The sequence below is a fragment of the Symphalangus syndactylus genome, chromosome 1 (genome assembly GCF_028878055.3).
Source record: "Symphalangus syndactylus isolate Jambi chromosome 1, NHGRI_mSymSyn1-v2.1_pri, whole genome shotgun sequence".
In the NCBI taxonomy this organism is placed as follows: Eukaryota; Metazoa; Chordata; class Mammalia; order Primates; family Hylobatidae; genus Symphalangus; species Symphalangus syndactylus.
The window spans coordinates 8,035,311-8,042,178 of NC_072423.2; the positions used below are offsets into that span (position 1 = coordinate 8,035,311).

The following is a 6,868-nucleotide window of genomic DNA, read 5'->3' on the forward strand; positions in this document are numbered from 1 at the left end:
AAGACCCACTAGCGAGAAGATGACGATCCACTGATGGCTCAGAGGATCCTTAGCATTTTTTTTTTTTTTTTAGCAATAAAGTATTTGTTTTAAAATTAATGTATGCACTTTATTTTTTAGACACAATGATGTTGCACACTTAATGGACTCAATATACCATGAACATAACTTTTATATGCACTGGAAACCAAAACTAGTGGGACGTACTTTATTGTGATGTTTACTTTATTGTGGTGGAGCTGAACCCACAGCGTCTGTGGGGTGTGGCACCTCTCTTAGTTGTTTTACTGACCGTTGTTTCTGCAGTTTGTTGGCCTGGAGAAAAAAACGCAAAGTGTTATGGAAAATTAGATATTATCAATTTAATAATTTCTATCATATGTGAACACTGTTAAAACTCTGCAGTTTGTATCATTTCTGTAAAACATCAGTTAAAATTCTTCTATCGCTCCAGCATGACTCATTGAATAATGTCAAAGGAGGAATGTGCTCTTTATATGCTTGCAAGAAATAAAATGTATGCAATTAGGATATTTTATAGGCTATCTCTGTAGACGACTGATGTCTGAAAAAAATAATTTTGACTAGTTAATAAGCAGTATACACCTATTGATAGACCTTTATTGAGTCAACTTTTCCCCTTCCTATCATGTGATATACAAATACTATTTTCTAGTAGTGTTTTTAGTTCCAAATTAAGTGGAGTTATGGTATGATTAATAAAAATTAAGACTCTATAGTGTGAACCCATGTCATATTTTATTGTCAGAGTAAGCTCTATGTTTTCCCATCTATATTTCAACCTGAAATTCATTTTCCTGGTTGAAATGTAAGATTCAGGTTGTTTAAACTTTTTCTGAGCTATTGTGTTCTTAGTTCAACGTACAACGTTTTCATTTAATATTACAGACAAAAGCACTTTAAGCTGTGGGGGCTAACTCCCTTGGCATTTGAAGTAAGTCCCCATGGTCATTAGTGATTAAGTGGCATGTAGGAAACTGTAAACTTCAGCGAAGGCCACACACACGGAACTAAGGCAGTGGGTGGGGTGAATTCAGAATCACAGGTCCAAAGCAGCTGATCATTCATACTTGCAGAAACACACCAAACAAACAAATATAAATACTCATTTGGGTATGGGTGGGGCAGGAGAAGACTCGAAAAACTAAAAACAAAAAGCAAGAATGGGTGAAAATCAAATGACAATAAACTAAAATTGGTACATGGTCTTTTTGACAAACACGTAGCTCTAACTTACCAGCATCTCTTTTTAGTTGGTCTGGCTGCTTTTTTAATGGCACTGATACTTTTCAAAAAGGGCCAATTTGGCATATTTTTATGAAAAGCAAATTTCATTGACTAATACTTTCTGCAGGGTTTAGACCCTTGTAATTCACTTCTTGATTTTGATTTCTATAATCTTTGAACCTTTGAAAGACAAGTGTATTAGTCAATTTTCACACTGCTATAAATAAATACTTGAGACTAGGTAATTTAGAAAGGGAAGAAGTTTAACTGACTCACAGTCCGAATGGCTAGGAAGGCCTCAGGAAACTTACAGTCATGGTGGAAGGGGAAGAGGCACGTATTACATGGTGGAAGGTGAGAGAGCATGAGCAACAGCAGGAAAAACTGCCTGATAAAACCAACAGATCTCCCGAGAACTCACTCATTATCACGAGAACTGCATGGAGGAAACCTCCCTGTGATCCAATCGCCTCCCACGTGGCCCCTCCCTAAACCTCCGTGTGATCCAATCGCCTGCCACGTGGCCCCTCCCTAAACCTCCCCGTGATCCAATCGCCTGCCACGTGGCCCCTCCCTAAACGTCCCTGTGATCCACTCGCCTCCCATGTAGCCCCTCCCTCAACATGTGGGGATTAGAGGGATGACAATTCGAGATGAGATTTGAGTGGGGAACACAGAGCCAAACCATATCAGCAAGTAATTAGTTTTTTACATATGAGAAGCTGGTAGATGAGGCAAAGGAATGAAGAATTGTAAATTGACTTATACCCCAACAGACCCTTATCCCAATCCTCACTTTTCAGAGCAATGCTATGTAATATAGTTTCAAAAAGTTAGATCATGCCTACATGCGTAAAATTGAAATATGATACAACTGTTTTTATGATCGAGACACACATCTCATATTTATCTGAAAAGTAAAAACAGCTAATTTATTTTGCTTGAATTTTGTACTTTATTGACTTAATTGATTCATTTTCCTTATACTGTGGTTTCGTTTGTAAATCAGTTAGCTGAAAAATTTAAATATATAATTTATAATATAAATACATATTATGTAAATTATATAATATAAAAACTTGCTTTTTGGATGCTCTTTGCGTTTTTGTGTTTAATTAAGAACAAGGCTGGCCAGGCGTGGCAGCTCACGCCTGTAATCCCAGCACTTTGGGAGGCCGAGGTGGGCGGATCACGAGGTCAGGAGATCGGGACTGTCCTGGTTAACACGGTGAAACCCTGTCTGTACTAAAAATACAAAAAATTAGCCGGGCATGGTGGCAGGCACCTGTAGTCCCAGCTACTCGGGAGGCTGAGGCAGGAGAATGGCGTGAACCCAGGAGGTGGAGCTTACAGTGAGCCCAGATTGTGTCACTGCACTCCAGCCTGGGCGACAGAGCGAGACTCCGTCTCAAAAAAAAAAAAAAAAAAAAAAAGGCTATCCAAAAAAAATGGCATATTTGGCTAATTACTTTAAAAATAACTGGAGAGCTCACTAATTACTAGGGCTGTGCTGGGACCTTCCAGGTAAATCTCGTTCTCATCGTTACCTGTTAACTGTGCTCAGTGCACCTACGTGCTGCCAGGGCCATCTGAACACGTTTCCAAATTCCAGCTCCTTGCTGAGAACTGTTATTAAATTCGTATTGGAATTAGTTGGAATTGTTTTCCTCCTAGTCACGTGGCACTGGGTTTTACAAAGACTTTATAAACAGACATGCTAGCTACCCTTAGTCCATGTAAAACACACATTTTGGTCATATCAAGGCAGAGAGATAATTTAGTTGCTATTATTTTGTCACAATGCATCAATTTCAAAGAGAATTAACATACTATCACGTTGAGATGTGTTGAAATTCACCACACCTCAAATACATTTGTGCTGAAAATCAGCCAGCTGGTTTTCTGGCCTCTGCCTTTGCTCCTGGACTTGTATCTTTGACACGGCTTTTCTGCTACTTTTCCCTTATTCTCTTCTCTCATCTAAGGCTCTACTTAGTATTTTTAGGATGTTGTCATTAATCAACTGTCTTTAGGTGTAATTTCAGCATTAAATGTTAAAGACTCTGTGATGCGTTGCTGTGTTTACAAGCAAGCGAGGGAACAGCCTCAGCCCTCGAGTGGCCCAGCCTCATCTAGACCGGCGTTAGGGGACTCTTCCGGGAGCTCACGTTCTGGATTTGCCTAAAATTGAAATGCATATTGAATTCTCATTAGAGAACCATCCAGCACTCACCACTCCTGCCTTTTCGATGAGCGTGTCCCGCGAGCTTGCCGTCCAGGGAACGTCTAGACCTCAGTGAGGTGGCTCTGGGTGAAGGCATGATCTCCGAATGATTCCAGGAGGACAGGCCCCACGGAAATACAGCCGGCCTGGGCAGGAAGGGAGGTGTGAGGGTTTCACGTCATAAATTCCCAAGAACTAACGGGTCTCAGGCTGTTTTCTTTTTTCTCTTCCCTGTGGTGTACTTCTCTGGGGGAGATGCCGTGTTGAAATGCTGAGAGCAGGATATCGTTTGTGCATGGGAGCGCCTTGCTTTCCGTCAGTGCCTCCAGACATGCCTGGCTGCCCCTGGTAATGTGTGGGCACAACAAGGCTCTCCTGGCCTGCAGAAGTGGCCTGTGGAGGGATATAGGTGTATGCTGTGGGACAGGCTGTCTGTGTCGCGCTGCAAGGACAGCCTCCATCATGTGTGCCGTGCGGCTCCTGGGAACTCCGAGAGACAGAACCACAGGCTGCTCCTCTGCCTGGTGGAGTTAGCAGAAATTCTGGGAGAAAATGCCCATTTGGTAAAAAAAAATCCCCCGAAGCAGCAAGCAATTATGTTTTTTAAAAACACCTATTCAGCCGGGTATGGTGGCTCATGCCTATAATCCCAGCAGTTTGGAAGGCTGAGGTGGGAGGATTGCTTGAGGCCAAGAGTTTGAGACCAGCTTGGACAATGTAGTAAGACTCTGCTTCTACAAAAAACAATAAAAATAAAAGTGGTGGGGTGTGATGACACACACCTGTGGTCCCAGATATTTGGGAGGCTGAGGTGGGAGGATTGCTTAAGCCCAGGAATTGGAGGCTGCAGTGAGCTATGACTGCACCACTGCAGTCCAGCCTGGGTGGCAGAGCAAGACTCTGTCTTAAAAATAAATAAATAAAGCACATTTTAATTTCAAACTTTGTCTTTTCCTTGTAAGCTTAAAAAGCTTATGTATGTTGTATTATCTCCCTGGATATAATCTCTGGAATACTGATAGAATAACTAGTTGTGACTTTTAATTATTACTACAGTTTCGACATCAACTTTTTAGTCTCATCTTATTTCCAATAGCAAAGAGTTTTTTATTTTGGCCGGGCTTGGTGGCTCACGCTTGTAATCCCAGCACTTTGGGAGGCCGAGGTGGGCAGATCACTTGAGGTCAGGAATTTGAGACCAGCCTGACCAACATGGAGAAACTCCGTCTCTACTAAAAATACAAAAGTTAGTTGGGCGTGGTGGCGGGCGCCTGTAATCCCAGCTACTCGGGAGGCTGAGGCAGGAGAATCACTTGAACCTTGGGAGGCAGAGGTTGCAGTGAGCCGAGATCGTACCACAGCACTCCAGCCTGGGCGACAGAGTTAGACTCTGTCTGAAAAAAAAAAAAAAAGAGTCTTTTATTTCAATGCAAAAAGTGAAGATTTATGTGCTAGCGATTACTACCTGGCTGCAAGAACTCGGGGGCACCTTTCTTATTCAGCCAAGTTCTCTGTGCTGTGTGGGCGTGTGTCCTGCGAGTGAGAACAATATGAAATGCTGTGGAGGGATCTGCGGTGGGAAATTAGGAATGACAGGCTTAAGATAAAGGAGTGCAGCCACTGGAACAGTGTCTGATGAAGACTTAGAGTGATCGTGAAGCCCCACGCACTGCTTATCCACCCTGCCACTCTGCCACTGCGAGCCAACGGTGGTGTAATCATTTATTTGGAAACTGCAGCTTGGTACAGTGAGAAAGAGCCTCCGGCAGGACTGTGACAGGCACGGCAGACAGAGAGGAAGGCGAGGTCCGGATCTGCTTCTTCCGAAGGGCACAGCAACTGAGGGTGACCTGGCAGCAGCAAGCGCGAGTGTCGAGTTGCTTCTCTGCTGGGCTCACGTGGGTCCTGTTTGGTTTTTATGAGTTGAGATATTTGAACGTACTACAGGTGACTTTTTTTTTTTTTTTTTTTTGAGAGAGAGAGTCTCTCTCTGTCACCCAGGCTGGAGTGCAGTGGTGCGGTCTCAGCTCACTGCAACCTCCACCTTCTGGGTTCAAGCGATTCTTCTGCCTCAGCCTCCCAGTAGCTGGGATTACAGGTGCCCGCCACCACGCCAGGCTAATTTTTATATTTTTAGTAGAGATGGGGTTTCACCATGTTGGCTAGGCTGGTCTTGAACTCCTGACCTCAGGTGATTCCTCCATCTCAGCTTCCCAAAGTGCTGGGATTACAGGCGTGAGCCACCACGCCCAGCCAGGTGATAAGTTTTTCTCATGCTAGCCGTTATCTTGTTATTTTCTGCTTTTATCAGCTATTCGTTATTCACGAGGCAGCCTTGTTCTTCTAGAGCACTGGACTTCAAGGATGCTTGGGCAGCGCTGTCTGAGTGCTGGGCGCTCTGCCCCTGGCCTCCCTCCTGTGGACTAGGCTCCTCTCAGCAGGCATGAACCCCCGACAGATCCAGGGCCAGATGCCGCTGCCTGTTCTCTGCTGGCCCCCAAGAAGATGGAGCAGTGCCCCGGTACTCCCCGGCCCCTGGCTTTTTAGTGACAGGCCTCGGGAGGCCCTGCCGGTCAGGGCTGAGTACCGGCAAGCAGAGGTGTCTCCACTGGCTTCTCATCTGGGCAGCATCACAGTGGACCTGGGGAAGCAGAGCTTCCTTCTTTCAGGTTGAGAACTGATTGCATTTGGAGGCAAACGGAGGCATGCACGAGGGTTCTGGAAATGAAGGCCAGGTCCATGGACGCTCAGGCCGTTCAGCGACTTCTAATTGTTGGACACCCCGGAGAATTCTACATCCGGCCACAGATGACAGAGTGGGCAGCCTGGGGAGGCTGGAGCCTGTTACGTGATTGTCCCTATGGGCAAACGCAGTGGATGTTACAAACATTCAGATGTTCTTTAGCAGCCGAGTGCTAAAACAGAGGCCTCCCTGGTGGCAAGCGATGGCAAGGTTTGCACACGGAGCCTTTGGCACGTGAGAAAGTTAGTGTTGCATTCGTCTGTCCACACTGATCTTAGAGTTTTTTTTAATTTTTATTTTTTGAGACAAGATCTCACTCTGTAGCCCAGGCTGGAATGCAGTGGTGTGAACTCAGCTCACCGCAGCCTCAACCTCCTGGGCTCAAATGATCCTCCCACCTCAGCCACCTGAGAAGCTGGGACTACAGTCATGCACCACCATGTCCAGCTAATTTTTGAAATTTTTTTGTAGAGACAGGGTCTCCTTATGTTGCCCAGACTGCTGGACTCAACAGCTCTCCTGCCTCAGCTTCCCAAAGTGTTAGGATGACAGGCGTGGGCCACCATGCCTGGATGTCTTAGGGTATCCAGGCAGTTTGCTCTTAGTGGCCACATCCGCAGGATGTCTGTGACATCATGCTACTTACATACAGT

General features: G+C 45.0%; 1 long non-coding RNA gene across 1 annotated transcript; it reads right to left on the reverse strand.

The window, feature by feature from the left end:
* Nucleotides 1-268: 268 nt before the first annotated feature.
* Nucleotides 269-1,583, reverse strand: LOC129491202 (uncharacterized). Its single transcript, XR_008660483.1, has 3 exons — nt 1,525-1,583; nt 1,259-1,428; nt 269-315 (listed from the first exon to the last, which is right to left on the reverse strand). It is a non-coding gene; the product is annotated as an uncharacterized lncRNA (long non-coding RNA).
* Nucleotides 1,584-6,868: the final 5,285 nt, after the last annotated feature.